This window comes from Protopterus annectens, chromosome 10.part0 (genome assembly GCF_019279795.1).
Source record: "Protopterus annectens isolate FY-2018-M chromosome 10.part0, PAN1.0, whole genome shotgun sequence".
In the NCBI taxonomy this organism is placed as follows: domain Eukaryota; kingdom Metazoa; phylum Chordata; order Ceratodontiformes; family Protopteridae; genus Protopterus; species Protopterus annectens.
Window position 1 is genome coordinate 706,757,746 of NC_056744.1, and position 14,046 is coordinate 706,771,791.

General features: G+C 41.4%; 1 protein-coding gene across 2 annotated transcripts in view; it reads right to left on the reverse strand.

The window, feature by feature from the left end:
• The window catches only part of LOC122813289 (FRAS1-related extracellular matrix protein 1-like), a 1,751,891-nt gene that overhangs the window by 1,134,283 nt on the left and 603,562 nt on the right, over window positions 1-14,046 (reverse strand). The window lies entirely within an intron of this gene.

The window sequence follows — 14,046 nt, forward strand, 5'->3', positions numbered from 1 at the left end:
CAGAGTGACTGACAAGACCACAGAGCACACACAGACTACCTACATAGAGGTTACCTCTGCTGGATATACATAGTTCAGTCACACTCATGACAGTTGTCTCCCAACCATGGTAACAACTCCAACATCCACAACACAAATTACCTACGTCTGTCATCCTTGTCACTGCAGTATAGAGCACATGGTGGAGGTATGGGACCCTACCCACAGATATGACATATCCTGTAGTAGACCACACAGAATTAAGAAGCAAGCCTCCCCATGAGTAGATGTCAGACATACCCCTGCTGAATGTTATGCTGATAGGTAATATGCCATATGAGTCACCCTGTGTAACTGTTTGTAAGGAGCAGGTACGATCATAACACGTGTCACAAGGGGCAGGATAGCATAACAGTATGCTGCTGTAGGCCCCGGGCCAAAAGCACATTACCTACCTAGGATGCAATGCACACCCATTAACACATTGCAAACGGAATATGTGAGGTGGAATGAGTGTGCTAGTGACTGGGTGCATGTTGTGTACTGGTGTGATTGCTCACCATGACTGTCTGTCTGTCATGGTAGTGTGTGTCCATGGTGTGAGGCCAGAGACAGGTGTGTGGGGTATTGCGATCAACACATACTACATTGCCATATTTTGTGCTGTGTTACCCTGTATGTCACTGTGGTGTAGGTAGGGTTATGGCAAATAAGAGTAGTGTGCAGTACCAGTGAAATATGTAATGTGCATTGTGTGCAGTGCATGGGCTGATAATGTTCCCCATACAGTACCTTGATTCAAACCCCCAGTGTGGGGTCGTGTATTGTACCTGAAACAGTGCGTTGACTGCTGCAGTATACTAGTCTGTTGTATGGAGTGTGCCAGGTACTGTTGCACAGTTGTCGGATGAGCACTGATATCTGGTCATGTACATGTGTATCCCCCAATAGACAGACAGATGCTATATATGGTGCCTAAGTTATATCACTGCAGTCAAGTATAATGTGTATTATGTGTGCTATAGTCTGCTGACAGATATTGCTGACATATTTCCCTTCACCCTTTCAGGGACATGGTTCACCAGCGGAACCCAGTATACTCCGCTGCAGAAGAGGAGGAGATACACCAGAGCCTGGTGCGGAATTTCGCTGTACACTTTACCCGCACCAGCCAGAACCAGCAGGAGAGGGCTGCACTGTGGCAAGACCTGGTCCATCGGGTAAATGACATAGGCACACATAACCAGACATATGAGCAGGTACGCCATCACTGCAGTGATTTAATTAGAAATGTCCATCAGTGTGCGTCGGATATCCACAGGCAGCAGCTTGCCACAGGTGGTGGGGTGGCTAGACATCCGCCCCTCACCAGACTGGAGGGACTACTCCTAAGTGTTGTGGCTCCAGCACAGCAGCAACAACAACAACATACATGTGTAATGATGGAGGCTGGAGCCACACAGCAGCAGGACACAGAGCATGCAGGTAACATGCCATGTGTATGGTGACCATTCTGTACACTGTTAGGTTATGCATGTGTGGGGTGTGTCCTCGATTTGTAGCTGTTATCTTGGTAATTATTGTGCATTAGTGATAACCTCATTATCTGCAGTACACCTGTGGAAGCTAACTGTTGCACTACTGAACTGTAACATGCCCACAGTATCAATGGCACAGTTGTGCCCACTGACGATGAATGTCTCTTTTCCTCAGGTCTCTCTGGTGTAGCAGCAAGGCAGCCTATCCATGCTGGTGAGTGTGTAATACCATTACCTTCACTACTCTGTATACTAATAGCAATAATAGGCTGAAGCAGTAGTGCAATGTGTTTGATTGCAGGTGTGTTTGTGTTTGTGGGTTGATATCTCATATACTGAGGTGTGTGCATGTGTGCATGTGTGCATGTGTGCATGTGCCCATGTGTGCATGTGTACATGTGTCCATGTGTCCATGTGTGCATGTGCCCATGTGCCCATGTGTGCATGTGCCCATGTGTGCATGTGCCCATGTGCGCATGTGTGCATGTGTGCACATGTGCATGTGTGCATGTGTGCATGTGCCCATGTGCGCATGTGCCCATGTGCGCATGTGTGCATGTGTGCATGAGTGCATGTGTGCATCAGTGGTGGCATTGTGTACACATTGTAAACTGTATTTCCTGTCTTACTCCCACAGGTTCTGGTGCTGCTCTGGTGTCATGCAGCAGGGAACCTGAATCAGCTGCTGTGGATAGTGATGATGATACCTGTGTAATGGCACAGGTAGGTGTGCCAGGGTCCATCATTGGTCAGCCAATTGACACTACACAGCTGTCGACCCCCTATATGCGCACAGTCATCCTGCCAAAACATCCTTTGTCACCAAAGTCCCTAGGTAATGGACAGGATACAGTGGGCATTGACCAGGGTAATGTGGTACCAGTGGCACATGCATCCCCACACTGCAGCCATGGCCAGGGCCCTGACACGGTACCACACAGGCAGACATCCATGGGTTCTCGTGGGAGCATCCGTGGGCGTACCGCCCCTGTCAGACATGCCCACAGAGGTCTTTCAACCCCAGCTATGTTCCAGGATGTAATGCAGGCACAGTCATGTATGGAACGGTACACCAGACAGGGTCTGAGGGAGCTGAGAGCATGTTGCACAGCCATGAGTGACAGTATGCGTGATGTTGCGGCTGCCATCCGCAACTTCACTGACATCATTGACAGACGTTGGGGGGACACATTAGATCTGTTCCACAACTATATGTCCATGAGCCAGGGCAATGGTGGACGGTTGAGGCATCGACGTGGCCGTATGCCAGCAATAGCAGCAGCTGGCAGCCGTTGCAGACGACAGCAGGGCCACGGACGCTCACATAGTGGCAGCATCAGCCCCAGCAATGCTGGGTCTGTGCTGTCATCGGACCGCCCCAGGAGACCACGTGCACATGGTGCTGGACAGTCCCAACAGGGACCTGTCTCCAGTCAATGAACACCTGCTTCTGATGACAGTACCCAGTCTGGATTGGTTCCTGATACGGTCTGTAGCACCCCTGCCAGGCACAGGTACCATATCCATGGCCACAGACAGTGATCTGTATGTCCTGGCAGGTACAGTCTGCGGCTGTCCACAAACACCTGTATATGGCAGCCATGAGGTGGGACTGTGTGCATTCATACACACATGCAAAGTGATAACACCTAGGGCTACCGCATACATGCACACACTGCAATCAACATTGCCCCATCTTGTACTGCTGTCCCTCACCAACACACACACACAGACATGTCAGTTGGTTGTATCAGTGGCAGACTCAGGCATACCAGGTACACACCTTGTGCATATGATGAAACTGTGCCACCTCCTGCAATCTGTAAGATCGGTGCAGGAACAGGTTAACATGGTGCTGATGCACAAGGTGACTACATAGACATACTGTAATAGTATGATGTTGACAACAGTACAGTGTAATTATAGCATTGTGGGTATATACCAGCATGCCTGATGCAGTTACAGTGAATGTCATTGTATTGTTTTGTACACCCATACTAATTACCACAGTGTTCTGTCTGCACATCTTTGCATACTGGTGGTGAGGCTGTGAAGGGATGGCCACCTACATAGGTAGCACAGGGGATACAACAATGTACAATGATGGCCATGTCAACTGCGAGTTGCATGCTGTCCACACAAGACTGTGCAATGCAGATGTTTCAGGATGTTGATATCTGTGCAGTACTACACAGCAGGTTCAGGGCTCACAAGAGCACTCTAGCACTACAAGGTCACACCTCATACCATGCATAACAGCACCAAAACACAGAACTAACTATGACAGGAGGGAGAGTGTCCATACATGTCAAGGATACTGTTGTGCCAGGACAGGTAGCATACATCATACTACGTCTGGAACTGCTGAGTGAGGGCTCAGTGTCTGTTATTTCAGATGTGTATTATTACAGGTATGAGCACTTGGGTATCAGGCCAGTTATTCAACATTACGAAGGTACGTGGTCTATACACTTGTGGGGGTTGCGGCTGGACCCAGCCCATCTGACCGGGGAATGTCTGGGTACTGGCTTAGAGTGCCTGCATATATGCACTGTTACATACTGGAAGTCGTACACCTTGTTTATTGTAGCATAGTCTACATACAGGCCTGCTGACTGTAGCTTTGTTTGTATGCATGTTTGCCTGTTATGCTCCTGAAACACTGATTCCACCTGCGGTGCAGATATACAGTGCCTCTGTGGATCCCTAGTGACATCTGTGTTGCTTACTGTACTGATGTCCATGTGTCACTTGACAGAACGTCACTCTTTGACCTGTTTGCATGTAGCTTGCCTGTAACACATTGCATATGATGTACCTCACATTTCCTCAAGACAGCATTCATATATGCCAGCACTAACAATTCAGGAGCACTACACCCTCACATAGTCACCTTGAGTACCTTGTTCCCCATTGGCCCTATGTGTCGTTACTTAGTGTGGGAGTCACAATGCTATGGTAGCATGTGCAAAGGTCACCTGTCGATCTACTCTCAGGTCCAGTTGGTGAATCTGTGAGTCATGTGGCAATGTTACAGCTGCAACAAACAAATGCTTCCCCTGCACGTCAGGAACTGCACGGCTCCAACTGAATACCTCCAACAACAAAAAATGAGCCAGCATCAAGCAGATGAATAGTGTCCAAAGGAGCAGTTTAATAAAGACTACTCCAACAGCAAAAAGGCATCCCAAAACATACCGGTTTCGGCAATGGTTAGAAACCCAGCCTTCTTCAGTGTACAAAAAGGAGCCCAAGACAAAAATGCTGTATTTAAACACATAGGACCATGCTGATTGGTTAAAAGATAACAATCATATGCTGATCATCAAACAGCATAAAATAACAAAAAATAATTTGTATAATCAAAATGCATTCAATCACAGGGCTGGAGTGCATACATATAATAATTAATTATTAGAGTCAATATTATAATGACAAATAAAAATATATAAAAATAAAAATGAAAATGTAAATGATCTCATGAACTGAATGTAGAACAACATTTATACATGAGCTAAATAGGTACGTAGACAAAATTCATATTACATCAGAATGCATGCTTCAAATATTGGAATTAATAAATCCAATATAAATCTATATAAGGTCTAAATATAATAGTACCATATGTTGCTCAAAGCCTGTATAATATGTTGAATTTATAAACAATCATTTAATCCAGGACTAAATAATGCTCCTAATTTAAGTAATCCATTTCTTTTCTTTGAGGTTCAGTTTGTTGTGCCAACCACTCTTGTTGGTCCTGTCACCAATTATTTTGTCAATAACAGTAAAATGAAACTTGGCAGTATTATGTATTAGTGTATGTTTGTATAGTGCATTAGTGATTTTGTGGCATCTAATGTCACTAAGGTGCTCAATACGTAATTTGACTGGTCTTGATGTCTGTCCAACATAAAATGAATGGCAGGAACAACATGCCAGATAGACAGCCCAGTCTGTGTTGCAGTTTGCAAAAAATCTAATATCAAAGACTATATTAGTATTCCTACTAGTGAATTCCTTAGTTTTTTAACATATGTTTACAGTTGACACAATGGCCACATGGAAAGGAGCCAATAAGTCTATCACCCAAAATTGTGGTTTGATATACTTGTGGTAATGATGACTCAAAATGGTGTTTGTAGTGATTGAAATGACCAGCCAAATTCTTTCCCTTACGGAAAGAAAAAGGCACTTATCAGGAACAATATTTTTGATTCTGACATCAGCCTCCAAAATGTTCCAGTTGTCCCTAACAATCTTAATAAAGTTATTGGTATTCCTACCAAATGTTGTAGTAAGTCTGAGTTTATTTGGCTTGTTATTTTTCTTCTTATATGTTAGTAAGTTGGGTCTATGTAGACCCATGGCATGATTCTGAGCCATGGTCACGTATCCTGAACAATAGCCACGCTCAATGAATCTATTATGCAAATCCTGAGCATGATTGACATAAGTAGTGTTATCAGAACAATTCCGCCTAATCCTAATAAATTGTGATTTAGGGATGTTCTTTGCAATGTGTTTTGGATGAAAGCTGGATCGTGGAGAATAGTATTATATTGGGGGAATTTTCTATAGGTTTCAGTTGTTAAAGTATTGTCATTATTCCTAGTCACCAAAACATCCAAAAATGTAATGGATTCCCGATTGTAAGTGATAGTGAATTGTATGCCCCATATATTATCATTAAGGTATTCCATAAATTCCTGAAGGTATGGAATATCCGATCTCCACACCATCCAGCAATCATCCAAATATCTACGCCAGATGTCAATTTCCGGCAAAAACAAATTATGTGTATCATCATAAATCATAATATGTTCAATATAGGCCATGAACAGATCTGCATAAATGGGGGCAAAAGATGCCCCCATAGCAGTACCTCTGATCTGTAGATAACAATCCTGGTTGTAGAAAAAAACATTCTTAGTCAAAACATGCTCAGTAAGATTCAACAAAAGGGTATTGAAACCTGGTTGATATAATTTAGATTCATTGAGCCAAAATTCAATAGCATCAAGTCCACCCCAATGTGGAATGTTAGTGTAAAGTGAACTTCGTCCAAGGTACATAGTAACCAATCCGTTTCCAACTGCATGTCATTTATAATACTCAAAATTGAGTAGTGTCTTGTATCGTGATCTTACATATAGTAGCAATGGCTTTAAATGCATAGTTAGGAATTCGAAAGAGGTTCAGTTATCGACCCCATGCCTGATACAATCGGCCTACCAGGTGGATGTAAAAGATCCTTATGTATTTTAGGCAAAAATAAATATATTGTCTTGTAGGATCATTAATAGTTAAATGATGACATGTTTTTGTCAATAATGCCATTTTCGACAGCAGAATTCAAAAGTCATCAATATCCTTTTGAAAACCAAGGTAGGGTCAGTGGCATTTTAGTATAGTATTTAACATCATTAAGTTGTCTGTGTGCTTCAATATCATAGGCACACCAATCCAACACTACCACTGCCCCTCCTTTGTCTGCATTGATAATGACTAAATCTTTATTATTTGCAAGTTCCTCAAGACAAACTTTTTCAGCATCAGTAATATTGTTAGGCATAGGTCTTTCACAGTTATACTTGAAATGTAACTCATTAAGTACACTTTTCAGAAAGAGATTGACAGCGGATGCATAGGAGGAGTAAAATTTGAAGCATGATATTTGAAACCTACATGTTGTGAATCTGCAATGTCTCCTTGTTCCTGGAAAAACAATTTTAAATTAATAAGCCTACAAAATGAAAATAAGTCATTAGTGAATGAGTCTTCTGGAACAAAAAAACCGGGAATGAAGGATAAACCTTTATTTAACAAAGATGTCTGTTCCTCTGATAGTGTAGTACTTGAGATGTTACATACATTATTTATTTTTTGGTCAAAATCTCCAACAGATTTTGTAGACTGGTAACTCTTTCCGTGCTTCCTACCCCCCCTCCTCCTCCTGCCCTCGTTCCCTAAAGGGATACATAGTTTTTTTAGGGGTAGGGGAGTCCATGGTGGACTGTGTGTCAGTATCTGTGCCAGATGAGGTTTCCAAATCAGTGGACTCAGTATTATTATTATGCCCTTTTAGTATGGACCGTGGGCGTTTCCTTTTGGATTTAGAAACTTGTTTCCTAACATTCTGTCCTTCCTGAAAGCGGACATGTCTGACATTCTTGAAAGGTTGTCCCTTATCATAATCAGAAATGTCACGAGTAAATTTTTGAGTTTTCTTTCTTTTAAGATGGTATCAAAAGTCAACAGTTCAGTACTCAATTTAGATAATAAAACCGGAAAAAAAGTTTCATTTTGGTATTGGTTACATTCCTCAATCAAATTCAAAACTATAGTAGTTTCACTCTCAATGATTCTAGTATAATGCTCAGATAAAGCTTTAACAAACTTCATCGAGCATTCTTGTTGTATAAGATTCCACTCAGAAAGTAAATTATCGTCAGGATTCACCACCAATGGCTGTATTTTCACTCTGAGACCCTAGGGCAAATGCCCTTAGCCAAATATGCCTTGAGTAATTTGTGGTGCCAAACACTGGATCTCAAAGCTTTCATATTTTTATTAAGTGAAGCAAATTGCTGTTCACATTTTTGTTCAGGTTTTAATAACGCGTTATATTGCCTGAAGTAGTGTTCTCATTTCCAATGCCAAATGCAATATCATCTTTATCTGATGATAAATCCAAAAGAAGCTTTTGGAGATCCATGTTATTAACCAAAAATTCTATGAGAAACCACGGCCTGTATGTCAAGATCAAATAGTCAAGCAATAGTTAGACAATAATGGCTACACCCCATAAAACTCAAAAATTAATTTGTCATAGCCACGTCTAATACAGGTCAATAATGGTATTTACATCTTAATTTTAATATGAATAATCAAAAAGATTAATGTTTGGCCCACAATTAACCTTTATTAATTAGTATTTAGAAAATTATATAAAAAATTTTGTAATCAGATAGTCCAAGTGAAAATCAATTACTTAGGATACAAAAATCCGACTAGAATCAATGGAGTGAAAACAGATAGAAAATTGTTCTGATATGTTTAAATATACTGAACTTATTCCTGTATTTTCCAAATATAATCATACATATCCAGGACAAATACTGACACAGTCAATCAGTCTCATGTAGATTGTTAATTACTGCTGGAATAAACTAAGTCATAAAAATACTAAGAGATTATTTGTATATGTAATCATATAGACCGGTACATATAGGATGGATAGAAAGCAATTGGGTCTATCATACCTATTATATAGTATCAAAAAGATAGGTAAGTGTCAACAATAGTCTAATGAAAATATGTTGTGAGTTAATTGTAAAAACTCCAAAAAGGATGATATAATAATCCTGACCAAAAACTGTGAGGTACAAAAACCTAAGCCCTACTCAGTGTTTTGTAATGGCTATCTAAATGGTTATGTATAAATAGCCAAATATACTAGTTTTCATGCACAATTGTCAGCTTATACTTGAACATAATATATATATCCAATGAAAAATAAGACAACCATTAATATAGTTGTACAACCAATATATGCATGCCTAATAATAAACAAAAATTATTTCCACAATAAAATAATAAATAATGTATATAGTCAAACCCTGTTACAAAAAATAAAAAACTCTAAACCTATATAAATGTGGCACAATATTAATATGGAATATTACTAGGACAATAATGATGAAAAATAGCTGACAGCCCCTACATGAAATGTTGTTGTCGTCAGCCAATATGAAAATCATATATTTCTATATATATACTAGGTTCAGTTAACGAACAGTAAAGATAGATTAGGCCTATCAAAGAATGTCCTTGAATATTGGCATGAGTATCCCATCAAGTTTTAGCTATTAACACAAATATCCCATCAGATACCATGGAAAGGAATCAAATATCTGCAACAGTTATGTCTAAGTTATCAATATGTGCAATGGAATAGTTCAGAAAAAGTTGCGATGTAGTCTACAAATAGCAAGCCAAAAATAAAATGGCTGTTATAAGAATTAAATGTATCAGTTGTTACCAAATGTTATAACAATCATGAACATATAACAAACACAGAGTCAACATTAATGCAAAAAGACCCTGTTGTAAATAAGGCCTTAAATGGTCGTTATGATCCCAAGGTAAATATCATGTAACATATATATTTTTTATGGTGGTATACCCAAAATAGAATCACAATTAACCTTATTTTGTATATTAATCCACTTGTTCAGAGGTTGCACCAATAATATCAAAATGTAAGCACATAATATCCCAAGTCATTCAAACATGAAATATGTAACAATCCTAAAGAGGTTGTGTAATCACAAATTCCAAAATATGTAAGCTAAACACATAGTTACATATAGAATAGCATGTTTCAAAATTGTTTTCCCCTAAAGGAAAAGCGTATTACAAACAAAATGTCATTTTACACATGCAGCTTGCAGCAACTGATATCAAACAAACAGTTTTCAAATCGTCGTAAAAGACACTAATGATGTGCAAACATGCTACAAGCATGAAATATATAGCAGCCCAAATAGGATAGTGTAGTCACAATTTCAAAATGGTATTTTAACTAAACACATAGTCAAAATTAAAATGGCACAGTTCACGATGTATTCTCCCAAAGAAAAGATGTATTTCAAACAAAATGTTCTCCTACACGTGTAGCAGTCAACGGCTGGCACCAAACATTCAATCTCCCAAATCGTCAATCCATAGTACACTACTCACATGTATTTGTCCATGGCGTGAATATTAAATCGCCATTACAAAACAGTAATTAAATTCCCCTGGTACAAAGATGTATAGTCCAAATAGCCATAAAAGGAATCACCATTCACCCGATACATGTGCTCCAAGTCCAAACACTCTCAGCTGTATATACGCACACGAAGATGATATCCCACGCGTAGAAAATGATACAAATAAGAATAATCCAATGTCAATATGACCATAAGTACAAAACACTTCAAATAAGGAATAGAAAACCACCCCAAGTAATGCGAACTCAAGTCCTGAAAAGCATTATACCAACCGCATGGTCACAAATCACGAAGACACAGTCCACCATGGTTTTCCCCAGCAGGAGCGAAAAGGAAGTACAACAAACAAATGCTTCCCTGCACGCCAGGAACTGCGGCTCCAACTGAATACCTCCAACAACAAAAATGAGCCAGCATCAAGCAGATGAATAGTGTCCAAAGGAGCAGTTTAATAAAGACTACTCCAACAGCAAAAAGGCATCCCAAAACATACCGGTTTCGGCAATGGTTAGAAACCCAGCCTTCTTCAGTGTACAAAAAGGAGCCCAAGACAAAAATGCTGTATTTAAACACATAGGACCATGCTGATTGGTTGAAAGATAACAATCATATGCTGATCATCAAACAGCATAAAATAACAAAAAATAATTTGTATAATCAAAAATGCATTCAATCACAGGGCTGGAGTGCATACATATAATAATTAATTATTAGAGTCAATATTATAATGACAAATAAAAAATATATAAAAAATAAAAATGAAACCGCTGGCTCATTTTTTGTTGTTGAATGTTACAGCTGCCTCATGTACACAGACAACCCTCTCCCCTTCCCATACATGTACAACACATGTGAGAGATGCAACCACATAGCCAAACTGGGGGCTAAGCTCTGTTTACACAGCACTGGCATTCCCTGTCAGGTGGAGTGGGATACTACAGTGAATACAGTACCATTCTCCCATAGACCTGCCATGACCACAATCCAAACACAGACACACACAGGTACATTATTGGGCTCTCAGAATAGCATCCTGCCTGAGCAGCTGACACCTGCAAAGCAGACACACAAGCAAACATTACGCCAGAGCAGAGCACATGCGACACATAGCTCACAAAGCCTGTGTGCCTAACAGTGTCAGGCCATACGGCTAAACAACACACCTGCTACAGTTGTATGAGGTACCTCTATTGACACGTACACAGTGGTCCTGCTCCCAGGCTGAACAAGGTGATGGTCACGCTGAGCTGCCCATCGGGCACTATGATCCACCACATAACACAAGCAAAGCAGTCACTCCAAGGCATGTAGCAGTATGACTCAGTCATTGTCTGTGCCAGTGTGTATGACCTCTGACGCACCTCCCTGGACTACATGTTAGGGGACATGGAGGGGCTCTCTGAGGTTGTGGCACAGGCTGGTATGACCCTGGCTTTGGGTAGCATCTCACCCTCACCATGAATGCTGCCACAATATGTAGACAGGATCATCGGTTTCTGCACTTAACGTATCATTCAGTGACATCCAAAGGGGACCCAATGCCTGTCAGTGTGGGATTACATGCTGGACATGCCACATTGCTTTGCTTGGGACAGCTTGCACCTGTCACCCATGGGCCATTGTATATTGGCAGAGGCTGTTGCTACACACATACTGCCTTTGTATGCAAGGCTGACATTACATAGCCACCTACACAGGTAGCACACGGGATGGGACACTAATAACAATGCTACTCAACAGCAGCAGTGTAAACCTCAAGATGCATGCAGTGGAATCTGTCCTTAGCATGGGGTAAAGCAATATCCGTGCAGTAACAGACTCCTGGTACAAGGCTCCCAGGTGCACACCATCAGTGCCAGGTCATTCCTGATACCATGCTTGTCATCCCCTACACATGCTCCAAAACAGAACAGGGGGGATGTATCCAAAGGCACCTCAGATACACACACCCCCAGGTTGGTGGCACTGCACAAAGCATCAGAGCCTCTCCATGTGCAACACACAGTGGGTTAGATTGCCTTCAGGTTCATAGCCTGGCACACACCACACTCCCATACCCAGGAAACCCACTTGGCCTTCCTGACAACACTGGGAATATGACAGTCTCTGCACACACCATTATATGGTTGTACTGCAACTACCCAAACATACAGTGTGAGTATTATTCTAGCTGCAAGACCCTATCTGAAGGTGTCTTATCATTCATTCCCTGCATTGCTATGGAACAACTTGTTACCACTCCCACAAGTGGTGACAACATGCTGCACCTGTTCATCACCAACATGTGGACTATATGCTCCAGACCAATCAGCTGGTGGGATGACACCATCTACAGCCCACACTGTATAGTCACATACCACATGCAGCCCCTGCACAGAACACCCCAGTCATACAGTTGTCTGATGCATATTCCATGTATTCACAGGAGGCAGGCTTCGGACATGGGAACTCTTGCAGTTCACAGGTACATATGTGTAGGTGGCACACACATACATCATGTGTGCATTGACATTACTGATATAATGTATGTTGTGCAATATTGGGAACAACACCCCACACACATGGACAAACTGTGTGACAAAATTACACATGGCATTTGTAGGATACAAACCCCTACCTAACTATGTTAGATCACTTGTGAGAGTCACATTAGCAGAGCACGCTATTTGCATTACTGGGGGGATTGCTTTCTCCTGCTGTACTTATAGGGTGCTGACATCATCAGTGTTTAAACAGTGGAATATGCAACATGTTTTGTGTAGTACTAGTTGCCAAAAGGGACATTTCTCATACACATGGAATTGCACACACTACTCCCCCATACACAGTCACTTGCAGGATTCAAACCCCTACCTAACTATGTTATGACACTAGTGAGAGACGCATTAGCGGAGCGTGCTATTTACATTACTGGGGGGATTGCTTTCTCCTGCTGTACTTATAGGGTGCTGACATCATCAGTGTTTAGACAGTGGAATATGCAGCATGATTTGTGTAGTACTAGTTGCCAAAAGGGACATTTCTCATACACATGGAATTGCACACACTACTCCCCCCATACACAGTCACACACACATTGGGCACTTGCAGGATTCAAACCCCTACCTAACTATGTTATGACACTTGTTAGAGATGCAGTAGCGGAGTGCGCAATTCACATTACGGGATATAATTTCTGCTCCTGACATATGTATAGTGTGCTGACATCATTATGGATGAAGAGGTATGTACATCTGTTACTATCCATCAGTAAGGGGGAGAGCATATCTATGCATTAACTTTGCACAGGCACAGTGGCCTACTGTACTGTGGAGACAGACGCCAAATACACTGTGGATAGCCTTCTGTATTCCATAGGGACAATGGTCAGGTATTGCACTCTACGGCCATATGTTTACCTGTCAGATGCACGTATCTGTTGCTCATATACTGTTTGTGGGTCTTTATTGCCATAGCCTTCCCTATCTCTATAAACAACATGTGTACTGTGGGAGATGTTTGCATATGAGTGGGATCCAGTATTTTACTTATGTCTCTGTTTTAACTTCACTGTGTGCACTGGGAAGATGTCTGTATTGTGGGAGGTTCCTGTGTTAACACATAGAAATGCCAGATGTGTGTGCAACTGCTGAACTGTGACATGGCCTAAGTATGTGAGCATGCCCAGTTCACAGTCTGTATGGCTTCTTGACTGCCACATCTTATTTATCTAAGTGTGCGAGCATGCCCAGTGTGACCTTTCCTTATGTTTG